Here is a 23584-nt window from a genome sequence, read left to right as displayed (position 1 = left end):
TATTTTTCGAACGCGTCTCCTCTACCTTTCTCGAAGTCTTTCGCGTGGAGCTTGGGCTTTGCCTGGGGTCTGTTTCCATACTCCATCACACTCCAAGTGTGGATTTCATGTGGAGGTTGTTTACACTTTGCTATATTCAAATCGAACGAAGAGGTGCGTCGCCGCCACAATGGAAACGAATAAAAGTAACATGAACGCATTCATTCATCACTGCTGCTGCTGCTGCTGGTGCGCAGAGTACTTGTGTTGCTTATTAAATAATTTGCTAAAAAAAAGGGTGCATCCCCTTGCATTAGCGCTGAGGGTCATCCATTAATTACGTAAGAAATGGAAGACTGAGAGGTTTTTTAATGTATTTTTCCGCATTACTTCTCACACATTAAAACAAAAGTAACACTCAAATGTCCGAAAAAATTTCCCACGTAATAAATGGACAACCCCTGGCAAGTTGATGGTAGCTTTCTTGGCGATGATTCGCTGCGCAATGGTCCTAAGTGTGGACCCTCTCATTTCGCGCACACATTGTATGCAAAATGCATTACAATCAGTTTCGGGCAGCACATCTGATGCATCATCATAATGTTTCGTGCAAAAACTGCAAATGTTTCAGCTTTCATCAGCTGAACCAACGAAACAAAAGGCTCATCGATTCGTCGATTTAATTGCCTGTTTGAACAGCGCCGAAGATTATGAGCAGTTAGGCAAGCAATCTTCACTCACAACAAAGTTAAGTTATGTTTCCATTCAAAACCCTCGTAAACAGCTTTACGATTTCGACATCAACATAAAGGGGGCTAATCCGGATTAGACGGATTGCAGTTTAGGATCTGCGTTTTCAACACTCCACAGACAAGGTCCATTGAGATCGGTATTAGTTTTCAGAAGCTCCTACTTCCTGGCGGGCGGTGCACTTACATTCGAAGGAAGGGTGTTGTTGTCTCTAACGCACTGCGTGGGAAAGCAATTTCTCCTTACATCGATGACAAATGAGATAAACAACCAAAAGTGATCCGCTTCGGGTTGAAATGCTTGACAAACTGGGGAGTCGATAGTCGACACCGCAAGCTGGTAAAGTTAGACTATAAGAAGGATTTTTTTTTTCACATTGACATAAATACCTACATGTAGTGCTACCTGCTGCAAGTGCAGCAGTCTCACCATATTATCGTTGTCATCACTATCTTCCATAAGACGCAATCAGCCTGTCAGGCAGGGGATGAAGAAGCATAAACTTCTTTCCCGATGTTTATTTACATCATAAACATTGGTGATGTTTTTCTATTCATCGTGCCTTTCACTTTGTGTGATTTTTTCATTACCTAGAGAGTGTGTCATTAGTTTGGCTGTTTATGGGGGTAAATGTGATGACAAATTATGGAGGAAATGCTGCTGTGGTGGGAAAGTGTTTATGTAAAACACTTGGCTATCAGCTGGCAGTGTAGTTATAATCGTAGCTAGTCTCATGATCGCCTTCAGAGAATTGAACTACCACTATAGAAAATTGAACAAGGAAAGCTGACTGCGAAAAAGGGTACAGATTTTGCGTTCCACAGAAATCTATGAGGTGATCCGAGATTCCCTAATAATAACTAAAACCTACTGGTAGCGCAGTACATAGTTTTTGCGTTCTTCATTGTCTGCTAAATCAAATCGTTTGATGTCACGGACACCCCCTTCAACTTAATAATAACCAAGAAAATTGACAAGTTCCAATATGTTGGTAACCAGATAAACTCGGCGGCAAAAATATCTACGTAAATAGGGTCATAGATAATGCATGTTCAAGCACATCTTGTGGACTCGAGGATAACAGGGAGGCTAGCTTTGTAGGCGGATGGTCATGGGCTTAATTCCCAGGCGCGTCCGTCATCAGCAACTTTTCGTCAAGCTGATACAAGCTGTCATTTTATAGTAGGCCTCCTCTGAGAAACTGTGCTCTCGAAACAAACTATTGCACAAAGACCCACCTCTTGAACTTCTACTGTGATGGATTGATAAACAACAGCAACACAATCACACACCCACGTACTCTTCGTTCAACTGTCAAAAGTACACGATACTGTAGTACCAAAGTAGTTCCAACAATATGTAATTAAGCAGAACCAATGAGATAAAGTGTGCAGATAATATTCAAAAGCTACATGTCTGCATCAATCGATGTAATGTCAGGGATTTGCAATTCTGGCCTTACATCTGGATCGCGAATTTTGAATTCCATGATCGGCCGTACGTTACGGAAGGACAGGGACGATCTCTATTAGACAGCTTACAAAACATTTTTGGTATTGTGCCCATTATCGAACACGACGTTTTGGAACGATCGTGCCACGAACAGTCCCAGAAATGGTCCGTGTTTGCCTTCACACCTGGCTTTACAGTCAAATGTGTCAAAAGTGTCAGAGTGACACGTGCTTTTTTGCTGGTCGCTCATATTTCATCTTTGTTCTCTTTTTTGCAACGATGACAGCAAAAGGTCGCATAAAAAACGAGGTAGTTTGTGCAAAAGTGACATCAAGGGGACTCAATTGACGAGGCTCTTCGAAAAAGACGTTTGGTGTCGAATCGGCCTTCGAATCCAGTGGCCAAAGAAACTCACAATAAATAGTGCATGGTTCAAGCTTCTTCTCACGCATAATTTCACTTCATTTCAGGGATGAAAACACGAATAGAGTAAGGGTTGCAAACACATATTGAATCCGTAAGAGAGCAATGAAGGCGACTCTGCACACAATGAATGCAAATTATGCTCACTCCTAGAGAGTCGCATTCATAGCTCTACCACGATTTTGGTATACGTGTGCGACCCTTACTTTGTTCGACAAACTTTTAGATAAAACTACACAGAAAAACTCCTCTATACACTGTTTTTTTATTGCAGGCTTCCAAGCTGAGAGAATAGCAAATGAGTATATCTGAGTACAAGTGAGTGTTTCTAGCCCTGCTTCATTTTTTTTTTGTAGCTTAGAACACTTCACTAGTTTTTCTTTCATCAGGGGATTTCTTCAGGGATTACTTATAGGAGATTTATACAGAAAGCTTACCCGGCAACTCCATCCAGTAATTCCATATAAGATTACTCCACAAATGCCATCTCGGTTCCTTCAGAAATTCCTACTGAGGATTCCTCCAGATTCTTTTTTGGCTTCTCCTGAGAATTTATCCAGGAAATCCTTCAGAAGCTCCTTCAGGGATTCCTACCAGATTTTGGTCTGGGCCGAGGAATTCGATCTAGACATTTATTCAGGAACTCATGAAAAATTCCCAGAAGAAACTGCTGGATGATTTCCAGAAAATAATCCTGAGGGAATCCTAACAAGAAATCCTGCAGTTTCCCCACACGGAACTCTGGACGATTTCTAATAAAAACCAAAGTTACCTTATGAAGGATTCTGCAGAAGAACTTTTTGAAGGATTCTCACGAAGAACTCCTGGAGGATTTTCACAAGGAACTTCTTGGAGTTTTTCAGAAGAAATTGTTGAATGATTTGCAGAAGGTACTTTTAGGAGAACTCCAGCAGCAACTCTAGGAGGATTTTTAAGAGAAGCTCCTGAAGGATTCCTAAATCAGTTTCTGTAAGATTTCTAGAATAAGCTCCTGAAGCAAATCCCAGAAGGAACTGTTGGAGGAAGAGCAGTAATAAATCCCGGATAAATTCTGGAGACGAAAATTGAGAGAATCCAGCTAAAACTCTTACAAACATTCAAGATCCAAGTTTTAGAAGGTACTCCTACTGCACAATTAACAAAAAGAACTCCTGCAGAGTTCGCAGTAGAAACTTTTGAAGTATTCTCACAAGGAACTTCAGAAGGATTTTGGATGTTCGAGGGTTCGACTGTTTGGATGAAACGATTAGTGGGAGTTCGGATTTGCAGTCTAGTGCAGTCCCTACGATATTGTACAAAACAACATTTAAAATAAACCCCTCCCCCCAGTTCCCCTGAAGAAGGCACAAACAATTGCCGAAACGTAGGGACGAGTCATAAACGGTCGTTCTAGAGAACTTAAGACGGCAAAGCTGAACTCCCACCAATCTTCGGAAGGATTTTCACATGAAACTTGTAGAGTATTTTAAGAAGAAATTGTTGAACGGTTTGCAGATGGTACTCCTGGAGGAATTCCAGAACGATCTCATGGAGGATTCCCAAAAGAAGCTCATGAAGTATTCTCGAAAGCGACTTCTGGAGGATTCCTGGAATAAGTTCCTGGAGGATTATTAGAAGGAGCTGTTGGAGGAACCGCAGTAAGAAATCCGAACGAAATTTCAAAGATGATAATAGAGAGAATCCAGCAAAAAAGTTCCAGAAGGAACTCTCAACTGCACAAATACAAAAAAAACTCCTGCAGAGTTCCCAGAAAAAAAATCTTTCGAATGATTGTCACAGGGAACTTTTAAGAACATTTTCGGGAGAAATTATTGAATGATTTGCAGAAGGTACTCCTGGGCGAATTCCAGAAGAAACTCTTGGAGGATTACGTAAACTTTTGGAAGACTTCTCTTGAAGGATTCACAGGATTTCCTTAAAAAAATGCTAGAAAATACTCTCTGAAGAATTTCAGAAGCATTTTCTGACGAGGAATCTCAGGAAAAAATGTGGGTGAATATCTGAAAGAATTTCTGTAGGGGTTTCAGCATGTATTTCAAATACTAATCTAGGAAGAATCCCCGTAGGAAATTCTATTGAAAACCTTTGAGAAACTCCTGCAGAAATTTCGTATGGAAAATTGTGGGCTTCGTAGCCGTGCGGTAAGGACGTCAGTCGTCTGGCCGTTTCGTAAGCCTCGGAGTGCGAGTTCGATTCCTGCTCCAGTCGATGAAAACTTTTCGTCAGGCATAAGATTCTCCAATGGACCACTAGGTGTTTCGTGTATTGTCTGAGACAACAGTGATCGTACAGTCTGTGCAACCTCTGGTTGAAGACGGTGTAGTGTCTTTTCAAAAAATATTGATTAATCTCAAAATTAACTCCTGGGGGAATTTCAAGAGAATGACTTTATTCGACCCAGAATGAGTTCCTTTATAAATTCCGAATCCTGACGGAATCTTTAAAGAAACTTCAGAAGGAATTTAAAAGGGACATTTAAGTTAATACAAGAAGAAACTCCTGAAGAAATTTAGAAACTTTTCCAAAAGTTCTCAATGAATTCCAAGAGATTATCAATCGGGAATGAAACAATAACCTGGACTCTAGAGATATCCCAGAATCATTCTTGAAGGAATTCCAGAAGTAACTTTATGGGGAAACCTAAAAAAAGTTTTGAAGAAATTCCAATTGATTGCATAGAAAAAATCCTAGAGATTTCCTAAAGATATCCCCGAAGAAACTTCTGGAGGAATCTCAATGGAAAAAAGCCTTCCAGAAAAATTAACATCAAGGAAACGGTAGCCTATTTTTTTCAATTTGGAGTTTGACAGGGTAGATTGTGACTCTTTAAGTGGAGCATAAGTTTATACTCCAGCCAAAATATTCACCAACACAGGCGTAAATTTATAATGTTTACCATTTTCCTATTTAGGGAAAGCGGTACAACTCGCTTATATCAGATTCAATGTAATAAAAGTGTAGAGCACGAATAAGTGTAAAAATAAGACATATTATTGAATGAGATTGTTTCGATAGTTAGTGAAGTTTCTACGGAGGAGGGAGACGTAGTAAGAAGGCACACAAAACTTCATTTTTTCTATTGTCTTCTGGATTGTCTGGATCTTCTAGGTCTTCTTGGTCTTCTTGGTTTTCTTGGTTTTCTTGGTCTTCTTGGTTTTCATGTACTTCTTGGTTTTCTAGGTCTTTTTGGTCTTCTTTGTTTTCTGGGTCTTCTGAGTCCTCTGGGTCTGGGTCTTCTGGATCTTCAGGGTCGTCTGAGTCTTCTGGGTCTTCTGAGTCTTCTGAGTCCTCTGGGTCTTGTGAGTCTTCTGGGTCTTCTGGGTCTTCTGAGTCTTCTGGGTCCTCTGGATCTTCAGGGTTTTCTGGGTCTTCTGGATCGTTTGGATCTTCTGGGTCTTGGGGTTTTCTGAGTTTTCTGGATTGTCTGGATCTTCTGGGTCTACTTGGCTTTCTTGGTTTTCTTTGTTTTCATGTTCTTCTTGGTTTTCTAGGTCTTCTTGGTATTCTTTGTTTTCTGGGCCTTATGATTCCTCTGGGTCTGGGTCTTCGATATTCAGGGTCGTCTGAGTCTTCTGGGTTTTCTGAGTCCTCTGAGTCCTCTGGGTCTTCTGGATCTTCTGGGTTTTCTGGGTAATCTGGGTCTTTTGTGTCTCCTGAGTCTAGGACAGGATAAGACAACTAGTCAGCCTAAAAGAGACCAATTTGGGGACCAGTAATCTTGCAATGCGGGAATATAAGACAGCAAGCTATGACATCAGAGAGAGAGACGTTGCTGGTATCACATCTTATCCTTGTATCTGCATAGTGAGCTATGGTTGCGCACGATCAGTTTGCAGCACCCTAAAAAGTTTTGCATCACCCAAAAATGTGATTATATCAGGTTTTTGTATTTTTTTTATCTAGTTCATTTAGTTGGGGTTCAATCGCGTATAACGCTTTGCGGAGCCGAAGATCTTTTTTTGTACTTAATAGTATACATTATACAGAGTAATAACTTTTTCATGATATCTGTTAGTAATGGGTGGAAGCCAGGGTACTCTTGGCAGCTCGAGGTTAGAAGGTCACATTTTGAGGGATGGACATGGTAAGGATTGGGTCAAAGGTTTCACTGCAGCTCATCCGGGGGTGAATCGCATCTTGCTAGCGTTATATCAGGTCTTTGTGTCTCAAATCAATTATGATCCCCCTAATTCTCTTTGAAAATGCAACTCGTACCCACAACCTCATTGCTTCTAGGCTTACTCTATTTGTCCTCCTTATTTTGGGTGATGCAAAACTTTGTGGGTGCTGCAACACTGAGTATTGCAATGATTGCATATTATTGGCGGGTGACAAAGGTGACATCAGTTTTTGCACTTTTAACTACTGTCCGAAATACGACCGAAGATCAATAAGTTCATCACGAAGCTTTCTTCGTTGCTTGCAACGGGAAGTACCAATGCGCATCAGCATAAATAATTCAACCTTTTTTTAAGAAAGATGACCCATGCTTGTGGCGCTTGCTATGCCTTCTGCAGTCTCAAACGAAAGCTGCATCGAAAGGCGATGGTGACATCGGGGGCACACCTCTTTTTCCAATTTCACGCTTCATCGGTAGGAAACAGTCGGTGGTCGTCGATGTAGATGCTGCAGTCATTGCGAGTCTAACCATCGCCGTAGCTTGGTGCGACAACTTCGTCGATATAAAGCTTCATCCAGCAGCCAGCCTCAATAAGGCAACCGCCTTGCCAACTTTCGCTTTCGTTTCAAGCAGCGCTGCCCGGTTGTTAGCTTATAGCCACTTCATGGTGGCGGTTCGAGTGGGGTCAGTCTGTATGGCGGTGCTAGGGCTAGTTTAAGTACATTTCCTGCCTTGGGCACTCTGCTCGCAGATAGCCGATTTGAACCCCGGTCTCAAAGTATCGCCTATGAAGTGAAACAAGTTTTCACCACGTAAGGAAGTACTTCCTCGTCGTGATTTTACCTTTCATATTTTTATCTGGAACCCATAATCTCACCCGCTCGAATGATCGCTATCTAGGTGTTATGGGTGTGTCGCAAATCGATCGGTTAAGGACATTTTCTCCGTAACTCGATTTTTCAGCTTTTCTGCTCAGTTGATCACTAAAACGTTCAACGCCGTGAACAATCCCAAATTACAGTCGAAAGACCACACACAATTGAGGATCTCTGGCATTTGGGCTAGTCCCAAAATGAGATTTGATCAAGGCGCCCCAAGCGACATAACCGGTTCCAATCGATCCGATCGATCGATCGATCGCTCCTCCTAATTTCTACACCCCATGGACCACTCAAAACGATCGCCGGCGCAGCCCTGGCATCAACTCATCAGCACTTGCTAATTTGGCGGGTAATTGCAAAATTGTCCCGCCCCCCTGTTGCCATTTTTGGATCTCACCGAGCGAGGTTCGTCGAACAACCACTAGCTGAGCAGCAGGTGCATAGCATTGCTGCTATCCAAATTGTGGAAAATTGGGTCTTGGATAATTTCGGGTCTCTCGTCGGCTGCGCTGCGCTCGGGTCTTAAACGGCCGTGATGTAATTCGCGCGTTACTCGCGCGCCGACGTCGAATGGAGGAATTCCATTGATGCCTTTTTTTCGGGGTTTTGTTTTGCTTCAAGCATTCGAGGGTCACAAACGGTCGATCGATGACAAACCGGCTCTTGGGTCGGTCGATTGGGTCCAAGGCAAGCACCGAGGGCTCTTTTCCTCATTTACGTAACCACGTCGCGTCGTCGTGAAGCGGGAAATCGAGAACGAGTATCGGTGCTTACCATTTTACAGGTTGCACCGCAGCAGGTATGGTAGGTAGATACGTTTCCATTTCCAGAGTGAAAAGTCGATCGCGGCATGTCGACGATATTGATGATGGCATGTGATATTACGGAATCGCGGGTATCTCTGGGGCTGAGGCTGAGAAGATAGGCTATTAGAGTTTATTTGCGTGATTATAGTGTTTGATTTACGCCACTCCGCCGTCACCGGTGTGCAGTTGACGTAGAGTCTAAGTCTTCCATGATGGTGTTAGCTAGTTTCCGTGTTCGTCGCATTATCAGATTCGGGATGTTATGAAAACTAGGTAGCTAGCAGCAATGGCAATTAAGCTGAACAACATCATTGGCTTGAAGCCTAAATTAGATGGGCTATCAGGAAAGGTGCACGACATGTGTGAGACATGTAAGCTGTGATGTAATTTAGTAAATCTAGTTGTAATACTAGTGTCATTTAAAAGCGATTATGTCAAGATATCATACCATATGTGGCATTGATTGACACTTTTGATGTGATAATCTGACCAATCTGGCACATTCCTAGGTGACATATGGAGTTCTCGATGGTAGCCCACCTGACAGTGTTGAACGCGTTCTTCACGTGTAGCGTAACAACTACGCAGTACCCCCTTCGTTTCTTTAGGAGCGCTATCTCGGACATTCCGGTCTTTATCCTAATAGCGTCCACCATCCATCGTCCTCTCCGGAAACCAAACTGGCTATATCCGAGAGGCCAGAGTCATCTGAGCTCTCTCAATTATAGACCACCAGTCTCGCCAAAACAATTCGTAGCAAAAGCTTCTTGGCGGTGTCCAGCAGACAGATTGATCTGTTCACCGACGGGTCATCAGGTGGCTTCCACATCTACGGAAATTCGCCTTTGTCCAGACACATCTGCATAGCCATTCCAAACATTTTAGGACGAGCCTCGATGGTCGCCTTAATGGCTACATTCGGTTTATATACCGTGAGAACCCGGTGCGGTGCCTTCTTCACCCTGAGCGACTTCGCTGATGAGTTCCTAATTTGTCGTCGGGGAAACCTGGCTTGGTCATAGGAGATGGGAGCCAATGGTCGTGTATCGTAGCATATCCATGATCCATGATCCTCTGCAGCATCTTGGGCTCGTTCGCTTGCGCACCTTGTTCAATGTCAGTTTAGCCGATTTGTAAACCTCATTTCTTTTCGATCTACCCTCATCAGTACGAGCCCTTCGCATCCCTCTCCTAGCTCTCAATCATGATGCGTGGAGCCTTTGCGATTTCAGCAGTTTCGTCGTCGCACGCGTGACCAAGGATTCCATCTAGGTCATCGGTGTTATCCTCCATGAGCAACCCTTTCACGAATGCCGGCTTGTCGATGCTCGAAGTCATCCCGAAGTCAGGTCCATGATAGCTATCGATGACTCTCGGCTGTGGTCGTCTTCATTCATATTCGACCCTGTATCGAATCGCCAGATGGTCAGTATGTGTGTACCCATCGTCAACTCTCCAGACTGTGTTAGGCGCTGTCCATAAACTACGTAGACTTTTTTTCGGCCATCTCAGAACCACCCCCCTCCCCCCTCGTAGACTTTTGTTCATACAAAATTTTCGAAATTTGTATGAAGCGTAGACTTTGGCCAGACCCTCCCGTCCCCCCCCATGTTAGCTACAAAGTAACTTTACTCCAAAGCCGAACGTATAATAGATCACCAATTTCGTTTGCGCTTACAAGTTACGGGACCTAAACTGGTTACGCAACTCGTAAAAGACCCTTTTCGCAACCGCCTATTCACTTCACGGGCAACGCCATGGCCACATGTCACAAGTGTTGCAATATAATCAACAAGTTCAAACACATCCACATCAATCACTACCTCAGCAACAACACCACTAGGCCTGCCTCTGTGTCAACCCGCTATCATCTACTTTGTCTTGGCAGAGTTAATCGTCAACACTATCCACGCTGTATCTCCTTCAGAAGAGCATAAGCTTATTCCACTGCCCTACGATAAATTCCGATGAGATCAATATCGTCCGGAAACCCGATGAGCATGTGCGACAGTGTGCTTATGATAGTACCATTCCTCTGCACGCTAGTTCTCCTAACCGCTCCTTCAAGTGCAATGTTAGCAGTAAATTTGAAAGAGCATCACCCTGCTACAATCCATCTAAAGTCACAAACGAGGTAGACCTTTCGTCTGTGATTTGAATACTTGATTTTGATCCATCCAGCTTTGTACGTATCAGCCTAATTAGTTTTGCCGGAAAACCATGAGCTAACATTATCTGGCAAAACTTATTTCTTTTCACTGAATTGTACGCTACTTTAAAATCAATGAACGGATGGTATGTTTGCAAGATATATTCCCGAAATTTATCTACATAGGATCATCCGCCGGTTAAATATTTGATCCGTCGTAGATTGGCCCTCACGAAAACCAGCCTGATATTAGCCGACGAAGGACTCTTCAAGAGGTCTCAGTCTGTTAAACAGGACACGCAACAGTATCTTCATTTCATTTATTTAGTTAACATCAAATTCATGATAATACTGAATCAACAATTTGCCGCCATAATACTCGATTTGCAGCTGCAGCTCTCCAACCTCGGTCACGCCCAACACTCGCCAGATCACGCTCCATCTGGTCCGCCCATCGTGCTCTCTGCGCTCCTCGCCTTCTTGTAACAACCGGATGGTTAGCAAACACCAACTTTGCAGGGTTGTTGTCCGGCATTCTTGCAACATGCCCTGCTCACCGTATCCTTCCGGCTTTGGCCACTTTCTGGATGCTGGGTTCGCCGTAAAGTGCAGCGAGCTCGTGGTTCATCCTTCTCCGCCACACACCATTTTCCTGCACGCCGCCGAAGATCGTTCTTAGCACCCGTCGCTCGAAAACTCCGTGTGCTTGCAGGTCCTCCTCGAGCATCGTACATGTCTCGTGTCCGTTAATGTAGCTGCTCGTCTCCGTGCTTGAGAAGTTCGACCGGGATCTCGTCCTTCCCAGCATCATTGCTATTTTCAGCTCCTTAAGGGGCTTCTTAACCTTATCCAGTGTTGGTGGTTCCACTGCTTGAGCGTCATCCATGGTAATCCTGTTTCTGGGTGCTCCTTCACTGCTACCATTCAACAAATCTTCAAAGTGCTCCTTCTACCTGACTGCCACCATTGTTTTGTCTGTCAGCAAATTTCCTTCCTGTTCATTGCACATGGCGGACACTGGCGCAGTATTGTGCCGCGCACCATTGACAGTTGCATAAAACCTCCGCATATCGTTTCCGTCCATATTTTCCTGCGCTTCTGCAATCACACTCTCTTCGTACTGCCGTTTTTTACTGCGGTGAATTAGTTTCTCTTACTGCTCTTTCCACCCTGTACCGCTCCATGTTTAATCGGGTACCTGTCACTATCATTGGACTTCTGGCGGCATTCTTTTCGTTCGTCGCACTCCTCGTCGAACTAATTATTACGTTAGCATTGCTGAGCGGTCCCTATTCCCTTTTACGCTGTTGTTGTAAATCCCCATAAACTGTTGACATCTCCAGATCCGTTGGTCTTTTCAATCCTTGTCTCCTCAACCTACAAGTCAGACGAATAACAGTGCCCTAACTGCATTACCAACTAAGCACACAACTCTTAGCTTGGCGGTCTTTGTCATCGATTGACTCGTGGAAGCATGAGGTAGGAACTTGTGAGGACCAGAGCTATGTTGGACGCTCCTTGTCGACTCACCATTTTGAAGCCCCATACTGGAAGCTTGACCACGGCGATCTGGACACCTACCGGGCCTTTTCACAGGCGGATCAATGTGCTCGGTACATCGATCTCGCACTGATGCCTGAGGGCGGCTGTGAGCTCCTCAGCGTCAGTTATCTTATTCACGATTTTGCACTGAGGATTTGTCTCCGCCATCGGGGATCCAATCTGTACCCCCTGGCTCAAGACCTCTTGGTCTCCTTACAGGACGTGCCCTTCTGCGCGTCTCCTTCTTCAGGACCAGAATCATCTTCCGTACCAGAACAGCCGCTTATGGGTCTTGAAGACCACCCAGGAAACCATTAGCACTGTATTTCGCCTTTTGTGGCTCACAGGGTTATTGGGCGGCAATATAGAGCATGTCAGCCCATTAATAGCACTTTATCGGCTCCCTAGCTCATAGGTTCCCAAACTTCATTGATGCGCGACCCCCTTTTGCCAGCAGACGTACTTTTCGCAACCCACCCTAGAATATCCCTCATTTGTTGACTGTTCCTCGCGACCCCCTGGATGAAGGCTGGCGATCCCCTGGCGGGGTTTCTAGCCTTCTAGGGGGGTTCATCTTTTGGGGCTTATCCTTTCCGTGTTCCATCTTGCGCGTTTTGTAACTAGCATGGGTGCTTGTTTCCTCGCCCAACCCGTCGCCTTGAATAGTCTACCGTCCTCTGCAAGGTGCTTCTTGCCCATGATTCATAGGGTGGTTTCAGAAGGCCAGCGGTTTGCTCTTTCACCTACGGCTCCGGCAAGCTACATGTTGTCTTGAGCCACTGTCGATCTTCCGGCAAAGAAAAAACCGTCCGTTTGTGTAGACCTTTCCTTCTTGCGCGCATCGACCACGTTGCACTTCTTGGCCAAAACACATACATACTTCTTCTTGGCCACCTAGAGCCACCGACTTACGGAAGTTCAGCAGGCTGAGCACACGTTAGGCTTAAGCCTTTTTGCTTGAGTTACCTAGTGAATAGATGAATGGTGTGGAGCGGACCTAGTGTGATAGTTAGAGCACTAGACTATCACGCCGAGGACCTGGGATCGAATGCTACTCCCGACAAACTCACAAAATGTAAGTTCTTCCTTCGGAAGGGAAGTAAAGCGTGGGTCCCGAGATGAACTAGCCTAGGGCTAAAAATCTCGTTAACACAGATAAAAAAATAGATGAATGGTCACCTCCCAAGGAAGCGCTAAAGATGGTAAGTCTACATTTCGTGTATTGTGTGTGGATAAGGCTCGTTTAAGAAATAATCCCAGGCTCTACCTAATCAAATGCCGTCTTGGGAACGATGAACAAGAGATGCACTGAGACCGAGCATTTACGGAATATCTAGCTAGAGCGTTTGTTCCATACTTTGATAATGGTATCCGTTGGCGACCGGCCGTCGACGAAGCCGTCTTGATAACTTTCCACGAACTCAATCACTTTAGGCAACAAACGACGGAAGATGATCTGGGATAGCACTTTGTTGACATCATTCCGAATGATTACTTACCTTACCGATCAGGCTAAGGTCGGGGTGGTCTCTGCTGTACATAGTAGCCGTCTCCATTCCACTCGGTCCATGGCTGTTTGTCTCCAGTCCCGCACTCTGCGTAGGGTCCGCAGATCGTCCTCCACTTGGTCGACCCACAGACTCGCTGCGCTCCACGTCTTCTTGTACCGTAATCCGGGGTCAAATTGATCACTTCAAAACAACTTTTGCGGATAACATAAGTGCCTGTTCAAATATTGCCAAAAGAATTTCTGTAAAACCAGTACCCAGTGGATCTCCATGGAACCATGTGACAGAATTTTGTTCAACAAATTTAAACTTTAAGTTAAACACCTTCAAATATCAAAATATTGGAAATGCCACTTTGGGGCGAAATTGATCAGTAAACAATTAAGCATCGGTTGGAAAGGAAAATTTCCTTCACCGCTTAATTTTGCTCTTCTAAAACTGAATAACGCGTTTAAAATCTTACAACTAGTGAATTTATTACTTTAAATGCAAAATTAAATTTTTAAATTTCCCCTTAAACGCCTAAAGGTAGGCAATTTCATTTAAAATAAGTGATTTCTATCACAAAAAAATGATTATTTCTTCATAAAATGAACTTTTTATAACTATTTCATTTTCTGATTAGCTGCATTACATGCATACCAAGGCTCCACAAAAATGTTAAAACAGAGAATTCACGGGAAGTCCTATTTGCAATTGATTGTTTAGTAGCAATGATTGCAGCTAAATGAGAAATACATTGCAAATTCCTTGAAAAAATAAGGCAAAACTAACATTTTCTAAAAAATTAAAAGTCTACACTCATCTCTAGATATCTACGAATCAGATGACGTTAAAAGTTTAAGATCATTACGACGCTTAAGAGTTCCTAGTGTGGAATTACAATGTAGTACTCGAGTGATCAATTTCACCCCGCTGATCAATTTGACCCCGGTTTACGGTACCGGTCGGATGACTCCCGAGAACCATTTTAGTCGAGTTGCTATCCGACATCCTGATGACGTGACCCGCCCACCGTAGCCTCCCGATTTTCGCGGTATGGGCAATGGTTGATTCTCTAAGCAGCCGATACAGCTCATGGTTCATTCGCCTTCTCCAAGTCCCGTCTTCCATTTGCACTCCGCCGTAGATAGTACGCAACACCTTCCGTTCGAAAACTCCAAGGGCGCGTTGGTCCTCTGCACGTAGGGTTCATGTTTCGTGCCCAAGAGGACGTTCGTTTGCAGATAGTTCTGCGGAGTCCAAAGTAAGCACGATTTCCTGCCACAATGCGCCTCTGAATTTCTCTGCTGGTGTCGTTGTCGGTCACCAGCGAGCCCAAGTTCACGAATTCTTCAACCGCCTCAATTTCATCACCGTCGATATAAATTCGGGGTGGCGGGCGCGGTGATTCCTCCCTGGAGCCCTTTGCCATCATGTACTTTGTCTCCGACACATTAATGACTAATCCAATTCGCCTGGCTTCACTCTTTAGTCGGATGTACACTCCCGTTCAAAAGTTTGGGGTCACCCCCTCAAAAACATGTCATTTTTTTAGGCCCATATCTCCGCCAATTTGCGTCCGATGTCAAAGCCCTAGGTTTCATTCAAAAGATAATAAGTCAAAGAAACTTTGAACATGATTTAAAAGAAACTTTTTCAAAAAATTTTGTATGTAAACTTAACCCAAAGTTGCCAAATTTTCTAAAAAATCAATATAAACTTACGGCAGTGTCGCAGGAAGTTGGGTCGACCAAATTTTAAGATGAGAGCGGTAATATGACCCATTTTCTATTAGCTTCCAACTGCTTTTTACAGAACTTAGCTAAAAAATCTAGAAAAAAAGTTATTAAGTAAATTAATCCTTAATGTCATCGACCAAAAGTTTGGGGTCACCCCTCAAAATGCTGTATCGGCCAAAAGTTTAGGGTCACTATCATAAAACATGGTAAAGTGATTTGTTGATATCTTTGTCATCTTTCATTCAATTTTAATTCTTCTTGGCTTATTTGAAACACAATGAATGATACTTACTGCATATACATTGAACCAAACATATTTGTTGATGAAGATGAAGACATCAATTGTAAACTTAGTTAGTTATCTTTGAAATGAGCCAAAAATAATTAAAATTGAACTATAGATGACAAAGATATCACCAAATCACTTTTCCATGTTTTACGAAACTGACCCCAAACTTTTGGCCGATACATCATATTGAGGGGTGACCCCAAACTTTTGGTCGATGACATCAAGGATTAATTTACTTAATATTTTTTTTCTAGATTTTTTAGCTAAGTTCTGTAAAAAGCAGTTGAAAGCTAATAGAAAATGGGTCATATTACCGCTCTCATCTTAAAATTTGGTCGACCCAACTTCCAGCGACGCTGCCGTAAGTTTATATTCATTTTTTAGAAAATTTGGCAACTTTGGGTTAAGTTTACATACACATTTTTTTGAAAAAGTTGCTTTCAAATCATGTTCAAAGTTTCTAAAGATAATAAGTCATCTTTTGAATGAAACCTAGGGTTTTGAAATCGGACGCAAATTGACGAAGATATGGGTCAAAAAAAATGACAAGTTTTTGAGGGGGTGACCCCAAACTTTTGAACGGGAGTGTACGTTTCCGCCATCGTCTCAAATTTACGAGCAATATCAATATCATCAGCGAAACCAAGCAGCTGAATGTTTCACTCGTGTTTATCCCCTCTCCTAATTACACCCTGTTAAGCAATGTTGAACAGCAAGCACGAAAGACCATCTTCTTTCCGTAACCCTCTGCGAAATTCGGTTTCCCAGACCCTAACTGTTTTTAACCCATCTTGATGAGTTCAGCTACGATATGAACCTTACCAGCTGCTTTGTTGGTTTTGTGTAGGTGGATATGGCATTCTGAACCTTACTCAGTGTAAGTGTTGGTTTATTCCCGTTTTGCGCGCCGTTCAGGTGCTCATCAAGGTGCTACTTCCACCTTTCCATCACCTCAAGTCTGTGCGTCAAGTCCATGCAAATTTCTTCTCGCGACATGAATCCGTTGCGGGATGCGTAGAGCTTCTGGTAGAATTTCCGTGTTTCTCGAGAAGGACACAGCAGTTCCATTACTTCGCACTTCGCTTCTCCCAGGTGATGCTTTCTCATCTAAAAGAGGGGGATCTGCTGTTTCGTCTTCTGTTTGTATCTTTCCATATTTTGCCGGGTTCCATGCTGCAGCATTACCGTTCACGTCACCTTGTTTTCCTTCAAAATCACTATGTACTCCTTGTCGAACCATTTAATCCATCGACTGCGTTTGACGCTCCGCGGCCACATCCAGCTCGCCTTCGTCTGGCAACGTTACCTCGAGATTCTGAGCGTATGCTAAGGCGACAGTCGGTGGTTGTTTCAATCGCTCTAGGTTACACCGTGTAGTCGCAGTGATGAAAATTCCAACTGGAAAAATAGAAGATTACCTGCGCTTATACACTGAAAATGGACTACGGGCGGTCCATCAAGCTTAAGCTCATACCAAACATAGCGTTTTTCTGATATTGGCTACAAAGCGTCCAGGTTTTAGGCAAAACCACGTTGACGAAATGTGTTTCCCTTTTTTTCAGAAACCACTTAAACTTTTTGAGGGAAACGTCTCAGACTCCAAGTGCACCATCTGACATTGATCCTGCGTATCTCCCTACGCGCAATGAAATGTCAGGGTAACGTCAAGATGTAGGAAATAATTGTGAATTAGCAAGTCATCTAAAGAGCATCAGTAATTAAATAATTTGTAAATCTTAGATTGAATTGATTCGGATTAGGATTCCTTATATTAGATTGCGATGCATTGCGTATTATTAGAATTATAATTTGTTGCGACCTGAACTAAATCATGTAATTGGTGTTCCTCAGATCATCTGGACGATAAATTGAACTACTTCTGTTGGGAGAGCTATAATCAATGAGACCAGTTTGTGAGAAGTCTTGCATCTTCTACATTCGGGCTATTTTCTAATAACAAGTTACCTTCCCTGCTTAAAGAATTCGGCTCCATGATCCAACGTGCGATTCCCAAGTAACAATGCATGCCAGCTGAATAAGAGCTTATACAGCTAAAATTTTCAAAATCAAGCTTAAGAGCGGGTTATTGATCTGTTGTTCAGCAATAATGTTTGTTGGGTTAGAACGTTGTTCCGAAAAAAGGAACAAAAACTTTCCCCAAACATGAACATCATCACCGGGCGACTTGTTTCCGTTTTAATCGATTCCATTCACGCAGTGCCAACCAGTGACGTCACTGCAAAAATATTTCCATCATCGCAAGTCAAGCCATGCCAAGTTTCGTATAAATTTGGACTAGTTGATGAGATTCCCTTTCTCCTAACACTACCAACTAAGTTGTGTGAACAGTAAAACAACAGCGAAGCCCTTTGATTAGTCATCGCCTTCGGTACTTCTTGCTATCGCTACTACATACTCGGCATGTATAGTACCTACTTGCCATAGTCGTTGTCGTCGTCGTCTCGTTTGCCTTTCGACACAGAACTTTGCACCAACCGACGCGACGAAAGAACTCGTAGTTTCTGTTGTACTCAGTATAGTGCATATATGCGCGTGTCTTATCTGCACTTCTTGACGTCTGTCTGGTTGCACGCTTGCACTGCCACATCATATGCCCGCACACCACATGGAAAAATTTAAACACCCATCGTCGGAACTCGACGAAACGCGGTTCTACCAATTTAAATGATCGGGTTTGGAATCAAGTTCGTCGGGTCCGGCAGGAAAAGGCCCGTTAACGCGGTTTACAATCCGCGTAACAGTGCCATAGTCGTCGTCGCCCGACACAATACTTGTACTATATGGTTTACAGTGGGGCAGTGGTTCCCAACCGGGAACACAGGTGAATCCAAGAATGTATTTTCAGAATGTCACAATAAACACCTCTGAAGAAATTACTTCCAAATAATTTGGTTAGCTTCTGTTCAGATTTTTGATTAGATTCTTGCAGGAATTTCTGGTAAAACTTTTGAACACTTACAGGAAAAAATCTTTACTGAATCCCTTGGGGAATTCTTTCCTGAATCCCTGAAAATCCCTAAAGTCAGCTACACACTTGTACAAGAAACCGCAAGCAGACAACTGCGTGGGACTTACAGGGACCTTCATAGTGCACATCTTGGCGATCTTCTATTTTAGGCGAGAATGGCGCCTTTAACGTCAGTACTTCCAAAGAAATTCTTGATTTTTTTTATCTGTATTAACGAGATTTTTAGCCCTAAGCTAGTTCATCTCGAGACCCACGCTTTACTTCCCTTCCGAAGGCAGAACTCACATTTTTGCGAGTATCTGGGGAGTGGAATTCGATCACAGGTCCTTGGTCACAATCAGGTCCGCTCCACAATTCTTGAAAGGATTCTCAAAGAATTTCTTGAATAAAATGGCTGAAAAAATTCTTGAAGGAATTGCCAAAGCAATTCTTAGAAGAGTTTCTATAAAAATGCTTGGAAGAATTTCCTAAGGTATTCATGAAAGAATTCCGGAAAATATTCTTGAATGAATTCCAAAAAAAAAATGTTGAAGGAATTTCCAAAGAAGTTCCTGACACAATTTCTTGAAATAATTCGCATGGAAATTCTTGAAATTAATTTTAAAAAATCCTGAAGAAATTCTTGAAACAATTCTTGGAAGAATTCCTGAAGAAATTCTTGGAAAAATTCCTGAATAGATTCTTGGAAGAATTCCTGAAGAAATTCTTATAAGAATTCCTGAAGATTTTTTGGAAAAGTTCCCAGAGAAAGTATTTGAAGAACGCAAAGAAAATTCGTGAAAGTTTTTTTTTTTATCTGTAATAACGAGATTTTCAGCCCTAGGCTAGTTCATCTCGGGACCCACGCTTTACTTCCCTTCCGAAGGAAGAACTCACATTTTTGCGAGTTTCTCGGGAATGGGATTCGATCCCAGGTCCTTGGCGAGACAGCCACGTGCTTTAACCATCACAACCAGGTCCGCTCCACAATTCTCGAAAGGATTCTCAAAGTATTTCTTGAATAAAATGGCTGCAAAAATTCTTGAAGGAATTGCCAAAGCAATTCTTAAAAGAGTTTTTAAAAAAATGTTTGAAAGAATTTCCTAAGGTATTCATGAAAGAATTCCGGAAAATATTCTTGAATGAATTCAAAAAAAAATGATGAAGGAATTTCCAAAGAAGTTCCTGACACAAATCCTTGAAATAATTCCCATGGAAATTCTTGAAAGAATTCCAAATGTATTCAAAAAAGAATTCCTGGAGAAATTCTTGAAACAATTCTTGGAAGAATTCCGGAATAAATTCTTGGAAAAAATCCTGAATAGATTCTTGGAAGAATTCCTGAAGGAATTCTTATAAGAATTCCTGAAGAATTTTAGGAAAATTATTTGAAGAACGTAAAGCAAATTCTTGAAAGAATTTCTGAAGAAATTCTTAAAAGCATTCCCCAAGAAATTCGTGAAAGAGTTCCTGAAGAAATTCTTGTGAGAATTCGTGAAACAAATCTTCTTGAAATAATTCTTTAGAAAATCTCAAAAGGATTCTCAATCAATTTATTGAAAGAATCGCCAAAAAAATTTAAACGAATTCCTGAAGAAATTCTTGAAAGATTTTCAAGAAATTCTTGGAAGAATTCTTAAAGAAATTTTTGGAAGAATTCCTGAAGAAATTCTGGGAAGAATTCCTGAAGAAATTCTGTGAAGAATTCCTGAAGAAATTCTGTGAAGAATTCCTGAAAAAAATATTGGAAGAATTCCTGAAGAAATTATTGGAAGAATTCCTGGAGAAATTATTGGAAGAATTCCTGAAGAAATTCTTGGAAGAATTCCTGAAGAAATTATTGGAAGAATTCCTGAAGAAATTCTTGGAAGAATTCCTGAAGAAATTCTTGGAAGAATTCCTGAAGAAATTCTTGGAAGAATTCCTGAAGAAATTCTTGGAAGAATTCCTGAAGAAATTCTTGGAAGAATTCCTGAAGAAATTCTTGGAAGAATTCCTGAAGAAATTCTTGGAAGAATTCCTGAAGAAATTCTTGGAAGAATTCCTGAAGAAATTCTTGGAAGAATTCCTGAAGAAATTCTTGGAAGAATTCCTGAAGAAATTCTTGGAAGAATTCCTGAAGAAATTCTTGGAAGAATTCCTGAAGAAATTTTTGGAAGAATTCCTGAAGAAATTCTTGGAAGAATTCCTGAAGAAATTCTTGGAAGAATTCCTGAAGAAATTCTTGGAAGAATTCCTGAAGAAATTCTTGGAAGAATTCCTGAAGAAATTCTTGGAAGAATTCCTGAAGAAATTCTTGGAAGACTTCTTGAAGAAATTCTTGGAAGAATTCCTGAAGAAATTCTTGGAAGAATTCCTGAAGAAATTCTTGGAAGAATTCTTGAAGAAATTCTTGGAAGACTTCTTGAAGAAATTCTTGGAAGAATTCCTGAAGAAATTCTTGGAAGAATTCCTGAAGAAATTCTTGGAAGAATTCCTGAAGAAATTCTTGGAAGAATTCCTGAAGAAATTCTTGGAAGAATTCCTGAAGAAATTCTTGGAAGAATTCCTGAAGAAATTCTTGGAAGAATTCCTGAAGAAATTCTTGGAAGAATTCCTGAAGAAATTCTTGGAAGAATTCCTGAAGAAATTCTTGGAAGAATTCCTGAAGAAATTCTTGGAAGAATTCCTGAAGAAATTCTTGGAAGAATTCCTGAAGAAATTCTTGGAAGAATTCCTGAAGAAATTCTTGGAAGAATTCCTGAAGAAATTCTTGGAAGAATTCCTGAAGAAATTCTTGGAATAATTCCTGAAGAAATTCTTGGAAGAATTCCTGAAGAAATCCTTGGAAGAATTCCTGAAGAAATTCTTGGAAGAATTCCTGAAGAAATTCTTGGAAGAACTCCTGAGGAAATTCTTGGAAGAATTCCTAAAGAAATTCTTGGAAGAATTCCTGAAAAAATTCTTGGAAGAATTCCTGAAGAAATTCTTGGAAAAATTCCTGAAGAAATTCTTGGAAGAATTCCTGAAAAAAATTCTTGGAAGAATTCCTGAAGAAATTCTTGGAAGAATTCCTGAAGAAATTCTTGGAAGAATTCCTGAAAAAAATCTTGGAAGAAATCCTGAAGAAATTCTTGGAAAAAATCCTGAATAGATTCTAGGAAGAATTCCTGAAGAAATTTTTATAAGAATTCCTGTAGATTTCTTGGAAAATTTCCCAAAGAAATTATTTGTAGAACGTAAAAAAAATTCTTGAAAGAATTTCTGACGAAATTCTTGAAAGCATTCCCCAAGAAATTCGTGAAAGAGTTTCTGATGAAATTCTTGTAAGAGTTCCTGAAAAAAATCTTGTAAGAATTACCAAAGAAATTTTTGAATGAGTTCCCTAAGAAATTCGTGATAGAATGTCCATATGATTTCTTGAAATTATTCTCTAAAAAATTCAAAACTCTCAAAAGGATTTATTGAAAGAATCGCCAAAAATTTTTTAAACGAATTCCTGAAGAAATTCTTGGAAGAATTGCTGAAGAAATTCTTGGAAGAATTGCTGAAGAAATTCTTGGAAGAATTGCTGAAGAAATTCTTGGAAGAATTGCTGAAGAAATTCTTGGAAGAATTGGTGAAGAAATTCTTGGAAGAATTGCTGAAGAAATTCTGGGAAGAATTGCTGAAGAAATTCTTGGAAGAATTGCTGAAGAAATTCTTGGAAGAATTGCTGAAGAAATTCTTGGAAGAATTGCTGAAGAAATTCTTGGAAGAATTGCTGAAGAAGTTGTTGGAAGAATTCCTGAAGAAATTCTTGGAAGAATTCCTGAAGAAATTCTTGGAAGAATTCCTGAAGAAATTCTTGGAAGAATTCCTGAAGAAATTCTTGGAAGAATTCCTGAAGAAATTCTTGGAGGAATTCCTGAAGAAATTCTTGGAAGAATTCCTAAAGAAATTCTTGGAAGAATTCCTGAAGAAATTCTTGGAAGAATTCCTGAAAAAATTCTTGGCAGAATTCCTGAAGAAATTCTTGGCAGAATTCCTGAAGAAATTCTTGGCAGAATTCCTGAAGAAATTCTTGGAAGAATTCCTGAAGAAATTCTTGGAAGAATTCCTGAAAAAATTCTTGGAAGAATTCCTGAAGAAATTCTTGGAAGAATTCCTGAAGAAATTCTTGGAAGAATTCCTGAAGAAATTCTTGGAAGAATTCCTGAAGAAATTCTTGGAAGAATTCCTGTAGAAATTCTTGGAAGAATTCCTGAAGAAATTCTTGGAAGAATTCCTGAAGAAATTCTTGGAAGAATTCCGGAAGAAATTCTTGGAAGAATTCCTGAAGAAATTCTTGGAAAAATTCCTGAAAAAATTCTTGGAAGAATTCCTGAAGAAATTCTTGGAAGAATTCCTGAAGAAATTCTTGGAAGAATTTTTGAAGAAATTCTTGGAAGATTTCCAGAAGAAATTCCTAACAGATTTCCAAAAGAATTCTTGCAAAAAATCCCAAAGTACGCCAACGGCTGTTTGGCAGATGTTCATGTTAGAGCGTAGGTTACCGTTTGATCGGCGAAAGGTTACAGATTTTCGTGTTCAGATCACTGAGATCAGATGAAACACAACTCGCGGGTTGCCGTTTTTTTGGCGTAGTGCTGTGAAACTGGAAGCAAGGGAAACGGCCTTTTCAACCAGTTTCTGGTTTTAGCGATGGCATTGCAATGAATTGTATCTGTGTATGTACAGAAGTATGAGAAAGTAGGTAGAAAGATGCAAGGTAGCAAGAAAACCTTAGATCCTCAGGGTTTAAGGCCAAGACCTGTATGCGAATCAGAAGCGGTAGCCATTAGATCATGAAGTCCGTCATAGCAGCGTTGTGACGACAAATTAAAGGTGATCAGGAAGGGGAAGGAATGTTAGTCATATGAACATTGCTTTAAGACCTCGCTATCACCCCTGCATCTCCACAGTTGTCATGGGACTTCCTTCTGGTTTCTAATGAAGGATATTCTAGTAGAAGACCAATTTGGTAATCGATCTCTGT

At 41.4% G+C, this 23584-nt stretch overlaps 1 protein-coding gene across 4 annotated transcripts in view; it reads left to right on the top strand.

Moving 5' to 3' along the window:
• LOC109409413 (uncharacterized) overlaps positions 1 to 23584 on the top strand; it is a 193665-nt gene that overhangs the window by 111668 nt on the left and 58413 nt on the right. The gene's annotated exons all lie outside the window — the stretch shown is intronic.

Source organism: Aedes albopictus, chromosome 1 (assembly GCF_035046485.1).
Source record: "Aedes albopictus strain Foshan chromosome 1, AalbF5, whole genome shotgun sequence".
In the NCBI taxonomy this organism is placed as follows: Eukaryota; Metazoa; Arthropoda; class Insecta; order Diptera; family Culicidae; genus Aedes; species Aedes albopictus.
This window is presented reverse-complemented; position numbering and strand designations above follow the sequence as displayed.